The sequence below is a fragment of the Leptinotarsa decemlineata genome, unplaced genomic scaffold, assembly GCF_025532065.1.
Source record: "Leptinotarsa decemlineata unplaced genomic scaffold, Ldec_3_MD MMD2_tig00000008_RagTag_RagTag, whole genome shotgun sequence".
Lineage (NCBI taxonomy): Eukaryota > Metazoa > Arthropoda > Insecta > Coleoptera > Chrysomelidae > Leptinotarsa > Leptinotarsa decemlineata.
In genome coordinates, this window is record NW_027412537.1 from 3393887 (window position 1) to 3417563 (window position 23677).

The following is a 23677-nucleotide window of genomic DNA, read 5'->3' on the forward strand; positions in this document are numbered from 1 at the left end:
CATCTGAGGTGGGAAGAACATATTTCCCAAATTATAAAACGGATGAGACCTCTCATGTTCAGATTCTACACACTTGGGGGTACACTCTCTCAAAAAATACATCAATTTTATATAATTTCTTTGCAGAATCTATACTTAGATATTGTATTGTTGTGTGGGGAGGAGCATTCAAAAATACCATCAATTGCCTACAAACAATCCAAAACTCATTGATGAAAATTAAATTTAAAAGAGCTAGATGCTTCCTAACGGAGCAACTGTACAGGGAAACCAAAATAGCTAACATTAGATTCTGATACAGCTGACAGTGTTTGATATGAATGTTCTTGAATATCCAGAAATTTAGTTTTATCGCCCGCAAAACGACAAGATCAGTCGAAACTTTGCATATCAAAATCCCGCTCTTTAAAAAAAAAATCATAAACAAAGATTTGTTTTATTCTTCGGACATAAACTGTTCAACCTTCTTTCAACACACCTGAAAAAAATTATAAAAGTAAGCAAATTCAAACCAACCCTCAAGCAACACATTCAAGAGAACCCGATAAAATTCAAAGCATTTTAGAAAAACAAAAGATTCGAAGATTCATCTCAAAATCCTGCATCGCCGATCGCTATCCCTTTCGTTTGTTTGAAGGTGATTGACAATGTTTCATGATGAATTTCACTAGTTCGGACTTCCATTGTCTAATATATAAAATGATTTAAAATCAACTGAAACAACTTTTTCAGTTGTTTCAGGGATTTCAAATCATTTTATACATTAGACAATGGAAGTCCGAACAAGTGAAACGCTATCCCTTTCTCTGCATTATCATCCTCTGCATCATTATCATCATTATTATTATCAGTTTTATTACCATCATTGTTATTATTTTATTTCATTATAATTTCTGTTTTATAAATTTGTATTCTTTGTTTTCGTTTCCATTTTCAATTCTCATCTTCATTCTCTACCACTGATTTTATATGCTTATATTTCTTTGGAGAAAAAATACAAGCACTACAGGAAAATCGTTGAGGCGCTCTTGGAGCGGTGCCTGTGCAAACGTAGTGATTCTCATTGGATTTGAATCGCTGGAGAAAATCGTTCCCAGGAAGTTTATTCCACATAAACGCAGTTCTCCAGATGAAAGAGTTCTTAAACAGTGAAGTTCGAGGTGTACTGAGTTGAACCTCAAAACGATGAGCAGCCACAGTCCGTCGCGTATTTCTGATATGTACCGCTCTTGGTAGAATCAAATTTGCCAAGTCACTTGAACACTTTCTGTGAAGTGAAATGTTATTACTGAAGTTGAATACTTCTTCAAATGGGGTAGAAAAAGTACAAACATACTCCACGCTGGAAGAAGAAAGATTAATATGTGAAAAATATCATTATACAGATTGTTGTAGAAATATTCAGCATTTAGAATTGTGATATTCATATCTCTCAATCTGTAATATCCCTTGGTTTAAAAAAAAAGTCAAGTAGATCTGTCAGATCAATGTAACGCAATGAAAGGGATTTATGTTGTATATACTTCATGAAGATGAAACTGATTTGAGGAGAATTTGAAAAATTATTTGTGTAATAAGCTCGGTTGGGTAACTCCGGAAATTGAAAGAAATTTGGGATGGTCTATATAAAAAACCCTGTAATGATTACATTATTCAAAGGTGGATCAGTCTATTTGACCAGTATTCAGTAAGTCATAATAAAAAGAAGAAGTTTCAACAATATTGTACCATCTATTTTTATTACACGCTTTATATTAGCTTCACCTGTATATATGTATGTATGTTTGTTTGTTTGTAACTTTTAAGCTCGGGATCTGTATTGACAGAATTATCGGCATCAATGCTAAATCTATTCGCGGACAGATGGCGCTGTACCTAACTTCTTGATATTTCTTGATCTATTCGCGGTCAGATGGCGCTTTACGTAACTCTCGACATTATTGCTTGATCTATTCGCAGGCAGATGGTGCTGTACGTAACCTCCTTGAATGTTTTTCAAAAGAAAATCAAAATAAATAAATATAGTTTGAAAAAACTAAAAAACACGCTTTGAAAGAACATCGAACTGAAAAGTTAAAAATAATATTTTTTAAATAGGCTTAATACAATAACGATCGAAAAATACTACATAGTATTATTGTGAAAAAAGCGTGGGCGCTTTGTGCCATATTTTCTGCCATATTTATCTAGCGCCCACGCTTTTTTCACAATAATACTGGTATTTTTAGATTATTATTGTGTTAGATTTATTTGAAAAAAAATATTTTTAACTTTTCAGTTCGATGTTCTCTAAAAGCGTGTTTTTCAGTTTTTTTAAACTATATTTATAGTCCTTTTCAAGTATATCTATCAAGCTAATGTATTGCCATGAAAGGGTTATGTGCTTTTATAAAAAGTATTCGAATACATTCAAGAATGAATGATTGAAGGAATATTCACTTGTCTGAACATTTTGAGCCAAAACTCAGAATTATCGTCGAACTCATTTTGAAGTGACCTCGATATCCAATTCACTATCTACCATTTCGGGCCCTTAATTCCCCATTAAATGTCCATTTGAGCGTGAGACTTGTGCTGAATGAGTTTGAAAAGATTCCCACTGAAGCTTTCCTTAGGGTGCATTTGAAAGCAACAGAATACACTTGCCGAATATTCGGGCCTATATTTATTTAGGACAGATCGAAGACTCAATTTAATTTGTCAACATCATACTCCATTAGCTGAATTAAAGTTTTATTGCTTCGAACTTGAGATAATTTAATTTACATGGAGCGTATATGAGAATGGCAAGCGGGTTAGTATTAGTTTGTTTCAGAATTTTTGTCCGTTTAATGAGTCCATTTTAAACTGTAATGTCCCAGTTAATACTCATTCAATTTCATCGAAATGAGTGCCATTTGAATCAGAGCACTTTTGCCAACGTAACACGAGTCGATTAATTCTGACAGCGATGAAGTCGATGAAGGCCGTTTTTGCCAGGCCCACATTGGCGAAGGTTCTACCGGTGAGGAAGTTATCGAAGTGCTTGAAAAGGGTAGTCGGTTGGCGAGAGGTCTGGAGAGTATGGTGGGTGAGGCAGGACGTCGACGCTCAATTCGTTTAATTTTCTGACGGTTATTTGTGACGCGGGCGTGGACTGATGGGCGTGGTCGTGGAGCAGGATCGGGCCTCTTCTGTTGATCAGGGCCGGCTGCTGATGACGCAACTTTTGGTTCATTTAGTCGATTTCCTAACAATAGGGCTGATAGTATGACTTGGTTGCAGAAAGTTACAGTGAATCACACCAGCTGTTGACCACCATACAGTAATCATGGTCTTTTGGACCTATGGGAAGTGCCTGGGTGGCTCAACGATTTCCAACCACTGTCCTAATCGTCTCCTGTTGTCGTAAAGTATCCACTTTTCATCACATCTGACGATCCAATCCAAAAAAGATCGTATTGGTTGCGTAAAAGCAAAGAAGAACAGTCCTCGAAACGTGACAATTTCTATCGATCGATAAAATCGTTGGGCACTCACTTTTTGAGCTTTTTGACCTTTTCAATATGTTTCACCACCATCAATAACCGCATGGGAGCTGACGCCTAGTTAATGATAGGTCTGTCACCACCAGGGTCCTCATATCTTCGTCTTGTTTTACTGTAGATCGACCACTTCGGGGCTAAAATCTCCGGAACGAAATTTCACGAACCATCTTCGAACAGTTTCGGTTTTAGCGGGTGATAACCGTTTGGCGAAAGTTGGTCGTTTTTCGCTTAATTAGAGGTTTCCATATGTTACGTATCTCTACGTTAGCTTGACTAAATGCGTTGATGGACAATATATACGCGGCTTCTTTGAATTTTCTCCTAAGCCAGTGTTCCTCTTTGTGGATGATTTCAGCTGGAGCCCACTTGATGTTATGTTGATGAATCCAAATATGCTCTGCTATTCCGGATTTGCTGGTTTCTCCTCGGTGTGTGTATGTGTTTCTTGTGTTCAGCAATGCAAACTTTCAATGGCCTCTTAGTTCCACCGATGTATGATTCTCCGCACTCGCAGGGTAAATGCAATTCTTGGAATCGCAGTCCGCGTTTGGCGATCTGGTTTTCGTGAGGCTGCTACGGATAGTGTTCCCAGATCTGAAGCAGGTCCTGATGTTATACTTGGACCCAATCCTTCGTATCCTTTCCAATAATCCTCTGATGTAGGGAAGTACAAGTACTGGTTGTGGCGGCTTCTCTTCCTTGTGGAGCTCTTGCTATATCCTAGCTAAAGCCTGTTCTACCATCACTCTTGGAGTGACCATTCCGTTGAGGGTCATTTTTGATGATGCCTAGTTCCTTTTCGAGTCCTTCCTTCGTATTACAGAGCCCGAAAGCACGTTCTAGTAGGTCTTGATGATTCCTCTCTTAGTCGATTGATATTGGTTGGATTTCTGGTTCAGATACTGTCCTGCGTGAGTGGGTTTTCGATATACAGATGTTTCCCATTTAGTGTCGGTCCTCTTCACCAATACGTCTAAAAAAGGCAATTCGTTGTGGGCTTCCTTCTCCGTTGTGAAAGTGATGAAAGGATCGAAACGTCGTGACGTAATTTGGTTTGGAATCTTTTAATTTTTATTTTTAATTTTTTGGTAATTATATTTTTTAATTTTTCAGCTTTTATTGATATTTCAATATTTTATTTTTTTGGTTGCAGGTTGTATATTATTTTTTTTATTTCATTTCTTCGTTTAATAAAATCGTTATTTTTGGTTAATCTTTTTTAATTTTGTTTCAGGGATTTCAAATCAATTTATATTATATTAGACAATGAAAGTCCGAACTGATGAAATACACCACGAAACATTGTCAATCACATTCAAACAAATGGCGGAATATACGTTCTAAATACATATACATATACGTAGTCAAATAAACTATATATCTATCTATCTATGAATCGCTGGAGATTAAATTCATTTGGAAAAACCTCAGGTAATTTATTCTACATAAACGCAGTTCTTCAAATTTCTGAAACCAAACAGTGAAGTTCGAAATATACTTAGCTGAACTTCAAAACGATGAGCAGTCACAGTCCGTCGTGTATTTCTGATATGTACCGCTCTTAGTGGAATTAAATGTGCCAAGTCACTTGAATACATTCTCAAGGAAGTATCTATAGAAGAGACCTTTCTTCAATGTTCCTGACTATTAAGGTTGCAAGTGATTTTCGCATCTTCAATCAGGCTTAGGGAAGAATAATACTCAATATAGAAGGTCTGATCTGAGCTTAATGAAACATCAAAGGTTGCTGAGGTGCGTACAGTCTTCTGGTTCGGAACAGTGTTCCAAGCTTTTGAGAAGCAGTCTTTGCAATTCCAGCGACATGATTGTACCAAGACATATCGGTGTTCATTTCAACCATCAACAAACTAATGGAAGCAGAAAACGGAATTATCTGTCCTGACATTATTATACCCGGTTCGGAGACATTTATATTTTTGAAGGAAACCGATGCCTGAGTTTTCGTTCGTTTACATCACCCCAATTCGAAGTCGTTTTAGATCCTCAGAAAGATATTCAACCTCTTGCTGCCAGTGAAGATGTGCATCAGCAGCCGATGTCCTGGAATTCAAATCGAATGACGAAACAAATGTAGTGTCGTCAGCAAAGCAAAATATTGAATTCTCGTTTTTTTCCAGTAAGTCGTTGATATTCAATAAAAGGAGGTTTGGAGACAATATGGAACCCTAGGGAACACCAGCGTTGTTGGTAAAATTATTTGGGTGATTTCCATAGACGGTAACTTCCAGGGAACGTTCTTTCAGGAAGCTGGAGAGCCATACACAAAAATGATCCCACAAGCCATACCATCGAAGTTTGGCAAGTAATCCTTCATGCCACACACGGTCAAAGGCCTTAGGAATATTGAGCACAGCAGCTCGTGACGATCCATGTATCTCGATTGCGTTATTCCAAATATGGATGACATACGATAGAAGGTTGCCCGTTGATTTATGTTTTCGGAAGCCATATTGATGATCGCTCGAAATGTTAAAACCTCGCAAGTATTTGAGGATATAGTGGTTTTCAGCTCCCTCCATGATTTTTGATATCATTCATAGTAAAGTCACTGGTCTATAGTTATTTGGAAGATTATTGTTGTCCTTCTCGGTTATAGGCTGCACGCGTGCAATCTTCTAACAAGAAGGAAAAACCCCTTTCTTGTAAGACAGGTTGAAAAGTCTGCAAAATCTGGTACGATTTCATCTTCACACTTTTCAAATACGATGACGATGATCAGTTCTTAAAACTAACTACATCAGGACCAGACGCCTTGTTGATATTCAACTGTTCCAAAATGCGCCTGACTAGACGTTGTCGAAAAGTAATTTCCGGCATTGTGAATTCTAGTGTGGAAATAGTGGGTGGTGCTTTTCACAGAAAATCGACTGTGGAATGGAACGCAAATTGTTCAGCTACTAGATTTGTTTCTTCTTTGGCTGGTAATGCAATTGAACTATCCACTTGATGGAATGTTGGATTTGAAAGTTTTGACTGACAGCTTCAGTTATCAACCAGAAGAATGTAGAACCTGCAGTTTATCCCTAATTCTGTGATTGGAAAGTTCTTTGCTTTCATTTATTTTGAATTTGTAGCTGTTGCGAGCATTGACGAACCTAGTTCGGTTTTTGGCACTGGGAATGGAATTATGGATTTGGTAAAGTTTTGACTGACAGCTTTAGTTATCAACCAGAAGAATCTAGAACCTGCAGTTTATCCCTAATTCTGTGATTGGGAAGTTCTTTGCTTTCATTTATTCTGAGTTTGTAGCTGTTGCGAGCATTGACAAACCTAGTTTGGTTTTTGGCACTGGGAATGTTTGCGCCACTACGGTAGGAGAGACAGCTCTTTCCAGGATTCTTTAAATCTAAAGTATACGCTACTCTACCCAAGTTCATTCTAGAAATCAAGAATATCTATGATTGCAATGAAATTATTCATTGAACATTTCATATTTGAAAAATGAATTCGTGAAAAGGCTCCGTAATTGTTAGAAAGTAAATAAACATATATAGGGCACAAATCGAGTTGCGTCTTCAGGATATGGAAAAAACCGGCGCTCAGCTTTTGAAGACGCCAACTTGGTTGGTGAAACGCGCGTCAAGAAGAGTAATGCATTTCTGCTGATTGGAAAAGTGCTTGGTTTGGAAATCCATCGCTAATAAAATTCAAGTATATGCAAAGGGATGGTCTCGTAAACAGTAAGAGAGAGAGAGAGAGTACGTTGAATGGTGGTGAAGTTGACTATTTTTGGGATCTATTGAACGATATCGAAAATCAAATTCAGCACTTTTGGTTTAAAAATTTTCAAAAATTAATTTTGCCAAAGTATTGGAAATATTTCTAAACTTTGGCAAAACAACTTTCATTATACTATCACAATGATATCATATAATTTTTTCACAGGGTGTATTCTGACTTGAGGCAGCCTTAGGTAACTTTGAAATTTTGAATACGAACCTAATTTTTTTGCATCAGTTTTTTGATACAAAACGTTTGTATTTTATTGAGACTTTTCATTTTTTCATATTCTCGGAGATTTGAGTATTCCGACAATTACCAAATTTTTTTTTTATTATGACCCTTATAATCGCTCGAATGGAAACAAATCTTACTATATTCAAATATCATAGCTCATTCTTGAAAGCTCTATCACGTACTTCAAAGGTGTCGATATCAGAAAATATTTCCAGTGAGGCTTTTCCACATTGTAAAACATCCAAACGCCTTTGTACGAGTTATTTTATGAGAAAAATTATGTTTTTTCCTAATTCAATATTCTAAGTGAACTGACATTTCGAAGTTTTGGAAAAAAAGCATTCATTTGAGTGACTAGCAGAATTCAATTTCAAATCAACACTTTATTGGATTAAAAACATCACTTCATAACTACAAATACCTCATGAAATTTGAGTCAGACCAAAACAATTAATTTGAAATAAATCAGTATACGGCATGCAATGCTTATTTGAGAATACATTCACCAGTTATAATAAATCGACTTTATCGAATGATAACCTATTAGTGATCAAAACCTGGACCACCGAACCTGTTACATTGTAATAATCGAATCAAAATTACCCTGAACAGCGCAATATGCCCACCAGCGATCAGTAATAAAATAGTGCATTTAAATTATGATTCTGATAGGTGTAATTTCATTTGTTTGTAGCTAACATTAGCAGGCAAATTGTAAATCACCCTTCCCCTAAATTAAACGTTAATTAACTTACTCTGTCGCCAACGCGAGTTTCCACAAAGCAAAAAGGCCTCTCAGGTCTCGTAGTGAAAGTTCCGGTAGAATTTTCAGAGTAGTTTTTGAGAGACTTTCCAAAGGTCATGAAGAGAATGTCTGTATTCGTATTGTTATATAAGAAATTCGGAATTTCATATTAATTTCAATTTTTTGTTATGTTTTTCCCCGTGGGTTTACCAATAATTGATTACACTGTATAATAATCAAACTCAACTTCATTTTACTTTCAATACAAAAAACACTTCAACTCAAACTTTTATGCAAATATCTTTAGCCTTACTAGATCGCTTCGCGTGTCGCAATCGAAGGCGCTGGAAAATGCCTCCAAATTCCATCGAAACCGGTAGCATCAAACATTTGCGCGCTCTTAGCTACGTCACAATTGGTTTATGGCTACCAGTGGCGGCGGGTATTATTGTCTTTAGGGCATGATTTACAATATTATTATACAATATATGCTTCATCTGGTAGACTTTACAACCTTGAAATTTAACATAATGGTGTCTGATATCACAATAAGTTTGATATGGCTACAATGTTGGAATTGTTTTATTATCATGGCTCGAATTGTTTTTCAAATGAACATTTTTTTTTACTTTCTTCCAACTGAAAATAAAAATTATTCTTGAACGAATGTTACTGAAAACTACATTGATTATATTGAATCAAATAATTTTTAGATACTTTTCAAATTCTTCTGCACTTCTTTACTTCCTTACTGTGAATACAATATACGAAATTTGTCACCAAATAAATATTCGTGTCTCACAAAGTGTTCTGGTAATGTCTAAAATTTATTGGAGCCTCTGGAGATACCCAACATTTTGTTTCACGAGAGAGAGGACATTGGCAAATCAAGATCTTCAGATGATGTGGTTCTGCAGGTTTTTCCTGGTTTTCCTGCAGCTGAAAAAGCAAATGCGCCACTGGAATCAATGAAGTCACCCCGGAGCGCCAATTAATTTTTGTACTTGTTTTATAATTTCATGTTGTATATTTTAGAACTATTAAAAAAGTTTATTGCAGTTGATGAGCCAAAACCATATAGAGTGAACCATATTATACAAGAAGGGTAATCTTCTTCTGTTGCTCATATTCAGCCATTGCACTTCAGACGTATCTATGACATATTCTGTCAAACTTTCGTATTCCAAAAATCAACCTCAGGTACGAATTTTCAATATGTTGAACTCGAAAACCATCGGATAAATGGAAAATGGGAAATGAAACTTTCTATATTTTTTGTCCTCATAGGACGAAACTGCAGTAACGTTAGTTACAATAAAACTGGTAAAAAATGTGTTTAATTTTTCATTTTTCATGGTGATCTCCTACCGCGTAGTAACGGCTACATCCATCAATTTACCATCACGTTAAGTTAGTAAGCAAAAAAGATCTCTGGTTCCATGGCTCTAAATGAAAATGGCTCGACCGATCTCTACCGCAATGAAAGCGGAATTCCAAGTTTTGTTATATTAATTATAGTGCTCGGGGACAACCGGGAACGTTTCGGGGTCCGCAAAAAATTGTACTTTTTGTATTTATCCTAGCAGTTGAGTGCTGAGTTAGCTACATGGTCCCTTTAATGAAACGTACTAATGAACAGAGAACTTTCTAAGCATGCAGGCTGTGCGAAACTGAAAGGGATTTGCGAATCATCGCCAAGTTTTTGGAGATAATTCGAGGCAAATTGGCAGTTAGAGTACACAACTGTACGTTAATATATTTTTAGTGTGTCATTTGATATAATTTTTTTAATAGATAGGTTAATATTTCTCAAGTTTGTTTTCGAGACAAACTTGCATTTCAGCTTGCATCCTTGTAGTTATTTCATTGGATTGCCACAATAAATCTATATCGTTGAGTAGTCACATGAATTATTGTGAAGCTGCACTTATTCCGGATTAGTCGTTTAAATGAATTCAGAAGACCGTAACTGTTAATATAACTGTATTTGTTCATTTTATGAGTGAGCAAGGAAGACTCTGAGGGTGGATAAGTGGGTATGGGAAGATACTGTAGATTGTGTTGTGGTGAGTTTATGTGAGTTTAGGTTTGCTTCTTTGATACTGAACAATTAATGTAGACATGAATAAAATACATAATTTTTCTAGATATACCCTAATCAAAGAATGAAGTCCCTGTAGTAAATTTCATTCATTCTAAGCTCCTTGAGAACTATCACAATACGGAATAAGAGGTGTTTACCTTGAACTTTTTCAGAGTTACTTGAGAAACAGAAAACAGTTCGAGAAAATTAATGATTATAAGAGTAACCTATGAATCACAAAATGTGGTGTTCCTTAAGGCACGGTTTTGGGACATATTTTTTAAAATTTACATCAATGACTCATTAAATGCAAATCTTCATGGTAATCTTTATTCATATGCGGATGACACTGTATATGTAGTGAATGATAATAACTGGAAGGAGACCATATCAAAGGCTGAAGTTGGAATGTTAATTTTGAAACATAACTTGACCTGCTCACACTCGATATCACGAAATTCTTGTAGTGAAAAAATTTACAGTTGATAATGTTTTGAGAAACAAATTCAAAAAAGCAATTGTACTCTGAAATTGAAGAAACCCCTCGAAATGAAATATTTGGGAATTATTATAGATGTTACCTGAAATGGAAAAAATATTCACTTGAATTGACAAAAAAATTACATTCATCAAAATCTGTCAAATCTGTTCATAAGTATGCAATAAAAACGATATAAAAAACTTTTGGATGTTTATCAGAAGTTTTATTCAAATAAAATTCCATTTCAACCGCTAGACAAGCATTTTATGAAATCTGTACAATTTATAAAAATGAACATCAATATAATACAAGTGAAATGCCGATCCAATGATTTAGATATCCCTCATTCGAAAACTATGTCATCATATCTTTGTTAGTCAATGACAAAAAAAACGAATTATTCAGTAAACATCCTTCAGAATTTTCACATATCAGCTGCTATAATTTTCGGAATGTGTATTATTATATGTTCCAGAAAGCTATTTCAATATAAATATAAGCAGGAGTCCTAGCAATTCTGCTTCGAAGAGATCAGTATCACTTAGGCTCTGGCAAGTTGGATTGAACACATATAAGTATAGAACTGGCAAAGTAATGCATATATCCCCACTTAGACCAAATTGAAATTTGAGGAAACAATTCCGGGCACAAATGTCTGCTACCACGGCAGACATCTTCAGTGATGTATCTGTTGAAAGCGAATGAAAAGGTAGTACCTTGACGTCCCAGCAACGACTGACATATAATTTGTGTTCAGTTTTTCAGTAGTAGTATGAATAAGAGAAAACACGTTGCTCAAAGTTAGAAATACTACCTTTGTCTTCGCAGTCAACGTATACATCACTGAGGAAGTCTGCCGCAGTAACAGACGAAACTTTTAGAGAGTTCTCCTCGACCACGGTAAGCCGTGGCCAAAAAAAACTATATTATATGCTGCAAATACCTATTGTAATAAACAAACCGAAATCAACTTTCACATTCGTAGGCCATAGAATAGAGGAATAAATATAAACATAACGGGCTGTGTGTTAAGCACACTTCAATGTCAGCCGCTTTCAAAATATGGGAAAACATCAATACAAGGTGATAAAGTATAATACACCAGGAAGTGAATGAAACAATTCATCGGCAGAAAGTGTTTTTGAGGAAATCGGTTTTAGGGTGCTTCGAAAGTTTTATCGTATTTATGGGTGTGGGTCTGGGAAATATGGTGGGTGGTGCAGAACTTCTACATTCAAGTCATTGAATTTTCGTACGTTGATTTCTGAAACGTGCGGACGACCGTTGTCGCGGAGCAGGATCGCACCTCTTCTGTTGCCGGCTGCTGCTGACTCAATTTTTGGTACATTTCGTCGATTTCCTCATAATAGGGCTCTTCTGTGATGGTTTGGCATGGTTGCAGACAATTATAGTGAATCATACCAGCCGCTGACCACCATGAATATGAAAGAAAAAATAATACATTTATGTAAAAATATGACACCTCAAGAATGTACCTCGCAGGTCACTGAATAGGTCCATAAGTGCCAATCCACTTTTCTGGGAAGGTGTCATTCAGATGTATCTTACGACTTGAGAATTGTAAGGTGGCGCTCCATCTTGTTGAAAATAGATATCAACTTGGTTAGCCAGTGGCAAATCTTCAATGAAATCATTAATTTGATTTCTAAGGAACTGTAGATATCTTTCCGCAGTCAGATGTCCGTCGAAAATTATTGGCCCCAAAAGTTTTCCTCCGATAATACCCATCCAGCAATTGACACCAAATCGCTCTTGAAAATTTCCTTCTTGCATCAGATGTAAATTTGTTTGAGACCAGTACCATTTATTATTCCTATTGAACATACCCAAGTTGGTGAATGGGGTTTTATCTGAATAAATAATTTTAAACGGAAAACGTACATCGTCTCTGTCGAAAACCAGTTGCAATAAGTCAATTTTCGGTTGTGATCGTTATCGTAAAGATGTTGGTGCAATTGGTACTTGAATGATCGATAATTATATTTGTGAAAAATTCTCCAAACTGACGAATAACTCATATCACACTCGGAAACAATTTGGCGAATTGATGCCGTACAATTCATTTCTATAGGCCAACACGTCTACTTCTTTTTCTTCACTAACGATGAAATTACCGGTATTTTCTTCTGGTTCATTCCACATTTATTTATCCAGTTTTGGAAAATAATGCCGAGTGGGATGGCGACGATTAGGGAACCTCTAAGCATAAATTCGAGCTGCATCAGTTGCATTCATTTTTATTTCTCCGTAGGTAAGCAACATGTCAATTTTAATAATAATAATAATAATCGTCTTTATTGTTACCCAGCTGTAGTTACATACAAATATTTAACTAAAATTAGAGAGCTAGTTGCTGACATAACAAAAGGCGAAGTTCAACTTAGTTAGCACAAGTGCTACTGAGTTGTTCTTCCACTCAACCTCAAAAAGATTCTACCTAAGCTGAAACAAAAAAAAGTAATACATGAAATAAAAAAAAAGATGGGATTGTTCCAATATCTATTTGGATGCTGGAGAGGACGTCCATTACTAAGACTTATTCTTATTCTGGTCTCATAATGATGAAAAGTTGGTATAGGGTTGGGCAGTTTATATTTAAAGTTGGCTTTCGAACAGAAGTAGTTTGAATCTTTTCCGTAAAACAGAAAGTTCTGAATTTCTTATACCTTTTGGTAACAGGTTGATCACTTGGCAAATATTATAGCTGAAAGATCGCTTGAAAAATTCAGTTTTATAACTAGGTGGGGTACGAGTACCCTTAAATCTGATGTTCAGATTGTGAACATCAGTACGAAAAGTGATTTTTCAGTACAGATAAGGAGGCGTTTTGGTTTGTATAATTTTGTTATATAAATTAGTAGCATTCAATATCCGTCTATTTTCCATTGTGATTGCGTATCCCGTAACTTATGGGATATTCTTTGATATTTCCTAATTCCGTGAATGAACCGTAGACACGAGTTTTGTACTTTCTGTATTTTCTGAGCATACTGTTTGGTTAAACATGGCCCATATAAAGTATCCGAGTAGTTGAAACGCGATAAAACCAGTGCATCACAGAGAGTTGTTTTCGTCTGCTTCGTGAGTATGTGTCTGTGTCCATAAACAAGTTTCAACGAAGAATATGCCAGTTGTATTTGTTTGTTTATATGTTTCTCAAACCGCAAGTCAGAGTCGATTATAACTCCAAGATTTTTGCATTCATTTGTGGGTTGTAAAGGAACATTATCAATCGTGATTGTTAGAGATTCACTTGTTTTCTGGCGATTCTTTTTTGATCCGAAAAGTATGATATTCGATTAAGTGGCATTTAGTAATAGACAGTGCTCTCTTGCCAACTCAACAAATGGCTCGAGATCATTGTTGATAAGCGTACATGCGTTTTCTACATCTTGAGGGAGAAAGCTGTGATAGAGTTGAGTGTCATCAGCATAAAGGTGGAATTTACAATGTTCTAGACTACGCAACATGTTTGATGAATAAATTGTAAACAATAGTGGACCCAATATTGAACCCTGTGGCACACCTGCCTTAAGTTTTAGATAGTTTGAATAGATTCCACCCTGGCACACATTTTGTTCCGTTTTTGATGTAACATTCAAGAAGTCTGATAGCACTACCCGATAATCCCATATAGTTTAAAATGGCGAGAAGTAGATCATAGTTTAGACTGTCAAAAGCTCGACTAAAATCAAGAAACACAAGTACAGAACAAAGACCCTCATCTGTAGCCCTAATAATGTCGTCCACGATGTGCAGCAGAGCAGTGGCGCAGCTATGACCTTTGCGAAACCCAGATTGTACTTCCGGAAGTAGAGAAAACCGAGAGAGATGATTTCTCAGCTGCTCTTCAACTGCTCGTTCAGAAATTTTTGATAAAGTGGGTAAGACACTAATTGCACGCAGATCCTTATATTCGGTTGGATTATTTTTTTTGGGCAATACTTTCACCACTGCTCTCCCCCACATCGCTGGAAATACACTATGGGTTAAAGAAAAATTCACTATATGGGTGATATATTGCACAATATGGGGACAACACATTCTAATTAATTTAATGTTTATATCATCACAACCTTTAGCATTCGATTTTATGTTACATATAATTTTATTTACGGATAATTCATTTATTTCCTGGAAAGCAAAATTCGGTTCTACTCGATGGTTTTCCTTGTAAAAAGTTATTAGATTTTGAGCTGGTTGCATGTTAGGTATAGAATTAATGAAAAAGTTATTTACATCATTTGGGTTATTCAAATAATCTGGAATTTCATTGCATTTTTCAGATAAGATTTCATTTGATTTTAGTGTTTTCCACATTTCTTTATTATTTTTAGTGTTCTCTAACTGATAACATAAATATGCTTTTTTTTCTCTCTGAATAGCCTTATTTACATAGTTCCTGATGTCTTTATAATACTGCAGCCGCCTCTTAGTTCTATTTCTTTTCAATGCTCTCAGTGCTTTGTCCCTAGTAGATATCATCTGCCTCATGTTAAACGTTAGTCAGGGTGCTTTGGGTTTGGTTTCTCGTTTCTAGTATAATTTGCCATATCTAATTATAAACTACACAACAAATAAATTTTTACAAGTGACAGCTTCAATTGTTTGTCACGGATAACTAGAATAACAGGACTTAGTGCATAAGTATACCAAATACGTATTATTTGTCATTAGGTATGATCGTTTCTTGCAATTATTCAGAAAAATAGAGAAAAATTCATATTTGCGACTGTGAAATTATTTTTAAAGTCATAAGCCTCAAAGTCGTAGTTTTCCCATGTTACTTGATCAAGAATGAAGCGAATCACATGATCCATGGCATTCTAGATGAAAAAAAATTGGGATAAAAATGATTTTCATTGTCAAATATTGACAAGTGAAGTATTGTTGAATTTAGAATGTAATTCTCGATCGAAATAAGTAAATGTCCCATTTAAAAATCGAAAGTTGGGGTTATTTGCGGTCAAACCGGAAGTACGGCAAAGCAAGTAATCATATCAAAAAATGTGAATTGAACTGTAATACACAGCCCCCAAATTTCGTTTTTCTGTCTCCAATAATAAAAAAGTTATAGGGGTGGCCCTAATTGGCCGCGGGGGTAGTGCGCCCGACTCACGATCGGAAGACCGTCGGTTCGATTCCCGCCTCGACCAGATATTTTTCTCGAGAGAATTCATCTGGTTGAAGTTGGAATGATTCTGCAACCGTGTTAGGAATCACACCTTAAAAGGTAGGACCTCGTTAGTCCTTAGCTCGCACAAGTTTCTCAACTTCTGAGAGTTGTCGTTCGTATGGGGGCGACAGCTGATTAACGGAAAAAACAAATTTTAAACACAAAAACACATGATACAGACAAATTTTTTGAAAAAACCTTCAGAATTTTTTGTAATAAAAACTACTGAACTATGGATGAATATGTAGGCAATAATTTACTGAATATAATAGAAGATATAACTTTAAATTGCGAATACTCGAAGGTAAATTCAAGACGAAATCAGAAGAATTTACCTATTTGACCTTCAAAGTTATCACCATCTTTTCGTCTTTGAGTTATTTACATTGGATGATGGCTTTCCTATGGAAAATGATATCCCTATACAGCGACGCCATCATATTTACATAAAATTTACCCTCAGGTGAATTTCGTGGTGTTTATATTTAGTACACCTTTCGGAAAAACTTTTATGTAAATTTTAATAATCAAATGTAAGGCCCCTGATTACATTTTACTGTGAAAAAGAGCGGAAAGATCCCGCTGGTCGAATTATAAACTCGAGTTATGTTGTAAATATGCAAAGTGTTTCGAACGGAAACAAACTGGAAAAGTTACGTTCACAACTGGGAGCTTAATGGTTGTTGATTACTGGGAATTCTGTGCTTTGTATTTGTATTTTCAAAATTGTTGGAATACAAGAGGTAAATTTCATTTTTGAAGTCTGCTACGTGAATAATGTCAAAATATCGGTTAACCGCTGTCACATATTTTCCGCAATAGACCTGTATTGATAATTTATTCATAGTCGCCCTCATTGAAAATTATGACTGAAGTATCATTCAATTTCAAATTTCATATATAGTAATGTACAATTTGAACCAAAATACGCAACTCTATGAGCGCCAATTGATTTTTGTTGTTTCATAATTTCATGATTTGTATTACTTTCTCCTTATGAACAATTCAGTTGAAAAATGAAGGTTGTGTATGAAAGCTATTCTCCTTGTTTTTTGGCCGGGGTCTGCAGGTTTCTATGCCTGACGTTTCGTCTACTATTGCGGTATACATTATCATAAGCGATGTGGTACCGGTCGCAGTTGGTGCTCGAGTTGTTGTTTCTGCGTTCGGAACAACGGGCACAACTCAAGCAGCAAGTCGGGCATTGTGACCGATACCACATCGCTTCTGATAATGTATACCGCAATAGTAAACAAAACGTTAGGCATAAAAACCTACAGACCACGGCCAAAAAACTCGGAAAATAGCTTTCACACAGGTATCTATGTTTACATTCTTTGATCAATGAAAGAGGTGTTGGATGTTTGCAGATATCTTAAGAACTTTTACAAATACTCGAGTTGCTACCTCTAGTATATATAAATATAGTGTCAACATTTACAGTTTCAATTAAGTGTTGCAACCACGTGTGAAAACGGCTGGTTCGGCTCACGCACGATTTGGTGGCTTCAACAAGTGTCGCAAATCATTCGAGTTGTAATGGCTATTTTCTTGAATAGAATACTATACTTTCTGGAGTATTTTCTACTTTCGTGATTTGTTTCATTTTCCAATATTCAGAAATTCAAGTGGTCGAAAACAATCCACCGTTATCATAGAATCCCAATATGAAACGCCCTTCAGCGAGCTGGTTAATGAATGAAAAGTATTTTATATCAAATTAAATATGTCAATAAATACGGGTTGACTGAAAAATGTCTTCAAAATGAGTAATATCGTTAGTCCATTGAAAACATAGTGGAACAACTGGTCCAGAAAGGTTCATTGTCCTAGCTAATTTTTCGTCGATCATGGAGCATGTTGATCCTTCTTCAAACAGAGCAAATGTTTTTATTTCACTTGTTGGTCCACTGTTGGTAACTGTTGCTACTCTTAATAGAGTGGTCCTTTTTGTATCATGTGCTTCAGCGCAAAATTTATTAAGGGACGCTGGCTGATCTTGCGAAGTTGACGGTGAGTTGCATAAACTATCTCTTGGTACATGAAGGCGACTATTGTGTTTTCCTTCACAATTATCGAACCCACATCTTGTTTTTAAAAAGCATCTATTAGCCAAGTGACCTGTTTGTAAACATAAGAAAACATAATTTCAAATTCAGTGCTGAATCTCTTCTTTCTGGTACAGTCTTTTCTTTGAATTTGCCACATTCTTTTATATCATGACTATCATCTTTGCAAAACACGCAACCTGAAGTATATCTACGTTTGGTGTTATGTTTTTCTGAAACCATTACCGTTTTCTTTTCTTGAAACACATTTGTACATTTGAGATGGATCACTTGTTGATGCCATGGCATTTACTTCTTCTTCATACCATTTTGCGAAATATTCAAGGGAAGTTGGTATTTTCTGTTTATCTTTCTGATATTTGAATTTCCCCCAGTTATATTTTTGAATTGGGGAAAGCTTATTTACCAAACTTATCAATAATTTCGGGTTGAATAAATAAAGTGAAGAATTGACATTTTTCATTGTAACACCCAAATTATTGACTGCGTTCAAAAGATATATGCAAGATTCAAATTTATCCTCTCGCACCTGTCCAATTTTCTTGACATTTTCTATCAGAGAAAGTACAATTCACTCAGATCTGCCAAAATTCATCTCAAGCATTTTTTAGGAACATTACTCGGCGAAATCATTAAGGCTTTCACAGTTTCCCTTGCTCTTCCTTTGAGTGCCTTATCAAGACGAACAAGGTTATCCTCATCTGAGAAACAAAACTGCTCAGTAAATCTTTCGAACTCAGCAATAAAAATAGGCTAATCAGTGAGTTCCCCTAAGAAATATGGAAGGTTCCTTGCTTTTTGTCTCATTAGTAATGCCTTCGTATTTGCATACGTTTTCTAGCGATGTCAAGAACAATATCTCTGTCTCCACCTCCACCAAACGAGAAAGAATAACATAGATGTTCGCAAATAGAATAACGCTGGTTGCTTTTTTCACTTAATTCTAATTTATTTTTGATATAATGTTCATCAACGTTCAAACATTTTACAGCATTACTACATTTTCTGGCACCCTAAACCCAATGATTCATGAAAACTGGATCTTGGTACAAATCCTGAGATGGTATAGACTTGGTTACACTCTCTGTTGTACTTTTTTGGATTATTTTCTTCTGAATTCCAATTTCTTTATTTCATTTTATTTCATTAAAGAACTGTTTGATGGAAACTGAATTATCTCTGACTGAGCATTTCTTTCTTGGCATCGTTCAACTTTTCTGCATTCCTTTTCAAACAAATCGTTAACAGAAAATACTTTGTCTGCTTCTCTTATACAATTCTTTTGCAATCTACTGGTTTCAGCATTACCAATAGGAACTGTATTTAACTCTAGATCAGCATCATTCATCTCTGCAAATCTCATTGGTGGAACACCTTTGTTGGACCTAGCACTTCTGTGAAGCTCAGTTTCACATTTTTCTGTAAATTCAGCGGCTGACTTTTCCATAGCGTGTTCTTGAGTATCTCGAAGGACCAATGTCGAAACTTTTTGGGTTAATAAACCTGGTAATACCGTTTGAAATGCAACTTTTATTCAACTTGACTTACAGTCAATTCTCAATATTGAATTATCCCAAACAAGTGACTAATCTGTCAAAATAAAATATCAAACTTATATACAGTGTCTTCAACAATAGGTTTCATACTTTCAATTAGTATGGAATTTGTCTATTAACCAAACTAGCGGAATGTTTAAAGAAAATTAACTTTTAAATTGTTAATTGATCATATTCTGGACTGGAATTTTTCAGTCAATCCATTTGTAATCTATTTATTGACATATTTGATTTGATATAAAATACTTTTCATCCATTAACCAGCTTGGTGAAGGTCGATTCATACTGGAATCTCAGGCTACGTTGATGAAAGTTGACCCAGAATCATCGGCAACTACTCCACAAAATCCGCTTACAAATTGGTGTGACATGAAGTTATTTCAATTTCTAGTTACTCTCATTTTATTTTCAAATGACAACTTTTGAAAAGCATACATTTTTTCACCACATTACAAATTTCTATTGGATTACTCTCTTTTTCATTTTTCGAGTCCATGTTTTTATCCATGTTTTTTGTTGACCACCATAAATTTTGATGTTTGATGTTTGAGAAAATCTTGTTATGAATTCTCAAGACTTATATACTTGTGACTGAAAGTCACAAGTGGAGTTAGGAACCTGCTCATTTGTAATTGACCTCTAAGATATTGAGTTATGGATAATTTTGTCTACTTACCCAACAGGAAACGGTTGCATAATTAACGATTTTTTAGAAGTCATAGGAAAAAATTTTCATCCCATTGAATGTGAATAATTTTCCTCTAATTATTTTTCAGTTTTTGAACAAATTTCCGTGAAACATTTTTTGTTTTTTACTTTTTATGACAATTTTTGCCTTTGGGTTGCTTCTTGTGAATCATCTAGAAGATGTTCCAATGAAAAATATCACTGCTGATTTCAGGAACAACTGTTTCTAGAACAAATACATTCTGATAAGACATTTTTCAGATTTGAAATAGAAGAAAAATCAAAGATCAGAATAGTGAAAGTGGGTTGACTTCAAATTTCGAGAGTTTTTAATTTGCTCAATATCAATACCAAAGAAAGTAATACAAATCATAAAATTATGAAACATAAATTGTCCGTGGTATAAAATTGAAAGTTATTCCGTGTGAAAAAATAGTTTCAGTATATTTGTAGATCTTTTCATTACATACAACTAAAAAAAGTTTGATTCCGGTGGAGATTGTGAAGGTATTCCTATTTCATCCCTCTTATTTTTCTGTAGACTTTTGGGTAAATAATTATGTTTCAATTCGAATTGCATATTTTTTAAAATAATTGTATTATATTATTTAAATTTTATGGTATAATATTTCATTTTACGAACGTTATATTTTTCCAATCTAATATATAACACTCTGGAAATAAATTATTTTCACTTGCTTTTTGCAAAATCTCATATTGCCACGATTTGCAATTCAGCCATTTGATGATTTCTCAAGGCTCTCAACAAAAGTTTCAAATTTGTTGACCCATTCGTATTTTCTGACAATTTTTTTCCATGAGAATGTTACTTTCATTCCGAACCATATGGAAGTAGATATTTCATCATCAAAAATACCACTGTCAATTTAAAATAACACTGTTTTCAGAACATGGGTATTTTTCAATAAACTACAACTTATGATTTGATTTTCATAAACTTTATTTTCAAAAAATATATCACGACATGTTTCGCTATCACTACGAATAAAGTTTGTGAAGCTCAAATCGTAAGGTGTAGTTTATGAAATTACTATGGATCTTCATCAAGTAACGTCCAAATCAATCAGAAAAAAAATGGTTATTTTTGAACGAAAGTAATTTTCTTTGGGGAAATCAGAGTTTTTCAACGACCTGTTTTGGTCTAAAAAAGTAAAAATTTGTAATAGGGACCTCTATATAGGTTTATAAATGGCAAACATTTCGATTCATAAATTACTGCGTTAATTCAAAATAGTTTTCACAAACAAAAATGTTCTGTTTATCAGTATTTCGTCCTATATATTAATTAAACCAATCAGGAAGAACACCAAAATGAAATGTTATACTGAATATTTCGATTTCAAAACACGAAATATCGCAGAATCGATTTGAAAAGTACTGGCCGATACTTGATAAAAATCCTTATTAAACCTTAGTTTTTTGTATGATTTTGACTATAAAGAGTTTTTGAAAAACCGTAACACGTGAAATGTTACGCTTGAGAAAGCTATTATATAGCGAAACACGTGTCGCGGTTTTTGTAAAACCCTCTATAATCAAAATCATACAATGAACTTTAATAATAACTATCAAAATCGATTTTTCAATTTCTCGGCAGAATTTCAGATTATGTTGAAAAATGATTGGTACAAGGATCATTCATTTCATCTCCTACAACTTAAGTTTTCAAAATTTTTCAATAGAAGGTGAAGTTTCAGTAGAAATAATCAGAAACCACTTTTCCTCCCTAAAATTCACCCCATCGGATCCTTCGTCCCTTGGATCGACTTCAATTAATTTTTTGCCTAATAAGCACACTAATTGCTGTTATTAAATACTTTCTGTTATCAAGTTTTTCCGCGTCGAAAATGATTTGCATCGGCCTATATATATAAAAAAAAATCGAATTTCAAAATTTTGAATGAAATTGAAATTGAATTATAATACAACGAACTAACACAATATCTAATACTAGATAGATACTTTTAAGCGTTTCACTAAACAAGTTAGCAACTTGATTAGCGAAATGCGCGACAGGGAACAGTTCTTTTGTCCTGGTGTGGAAGAAGTGTTTTCATTCATACTATTTGTAATAGAAAATGGTACTGATGATGGACCCTCTGAAATGTCTATAGATGGAAGAGCCTCTTTGGTGATCTAATTTATGATTTGACGGTTAGCTCCAAATGTCATTCTCAATAAAAGTTACAACTGAATTACACCAAAAAGTAGGTGTGTATTCTATCACCTTTCGGTACTTCAACAACATAACTTTATTTTGCATACATTGAAATGGTATATTTTGGGAGAGATTAATTTTTGGGAAAAAAGTTTTAGGCCTTCTACTTTTCCATCTTGATACAAAAAAAAGGGGAAGCTTTCAATTTAAAAAAAATAGCTCTATACAAAGATGTGCAGATCATGCAAAGAAATAACTTCTGACACAAACTGAAAGAAAAAGCTTTCTTGAAACAAGTATCATCATATAAACATTGAATTACACGAAAGAAAATTACTTTCGAAACAAATACTTTCATATGCACGTTGAATTATACGAAAAATACTTGCCTCTATTTCTTTTGTATTCCAAACATTCGTAATGAAATCGATTCAGATATCATTCACAGGATACCTACACAATGAAATAAGTAAAATTCCACTGTCATCCTCACTGCTAGACATCCGATGTTTCGCCGTAAGATCCTCGCTGTATCGGCTCTTCAGTAGCATTTCGTTCATAATTACGACTTTTTGTCACGGAATGCGTCGAATTCACCCAAATTTATCGATGACAGTTATTACCTTACAGAAAGGAAGCAGGCAACCAAAATTAATGAGTTTGTCTCAACAGCAATAAACGTAGACCACGGGGTTCCGCAGGGAAGTATTTTAGAGCCATTGCTATTCTTAATTTACATTAATGATATCAGTAAATGTAATGAATGTGATTATGAACATTATTTTGCTGATGTCCTTGTATCGGTTAGTGATAAAGATATAGATAAAGCTATTCAAAAAATGAATGAAGCATTGAATGATATTGCTACATATTGAAAAACTAATAAATTGAAGCTGAATGTCAACAAAACAACGGCTATGATACTTATTACACCGTTCAAGTACAGAGAATTAGATTTAAATCAAATAGAAATAAAAATAGAAAATGACAAAATTGAGCTCATTACTGAATTCCAATATCTAGGATTCATTTTGGACAAGCATCTATCAATGAATAACCATTTTACTTACATACAGAAAAAACATTGAAGAAATTATATTTTTTCACAAGAGTGTCCCAACACTTAACTATGCAATCACGGATAACTGTATATAAGACCATTATACAACCACATT

The 23677-nt window shown here is 34.8% G+C and overlaps 1 protein-coding gene across 6 annotated transcripts in view; it reads left to right on the forward strand.

Annotated features, from left to right (window-relative positions):
- Dh31-R (Diuretic hormone 31 Receptor) overlaps nucleotides 1–23677 on the forward strand; it is a 373426-nt gene that overhangs the window by 120017 nt on the left and 229732 nt on the right. The gene's annotated exons all lie outside the window — the stretch shown is intronic.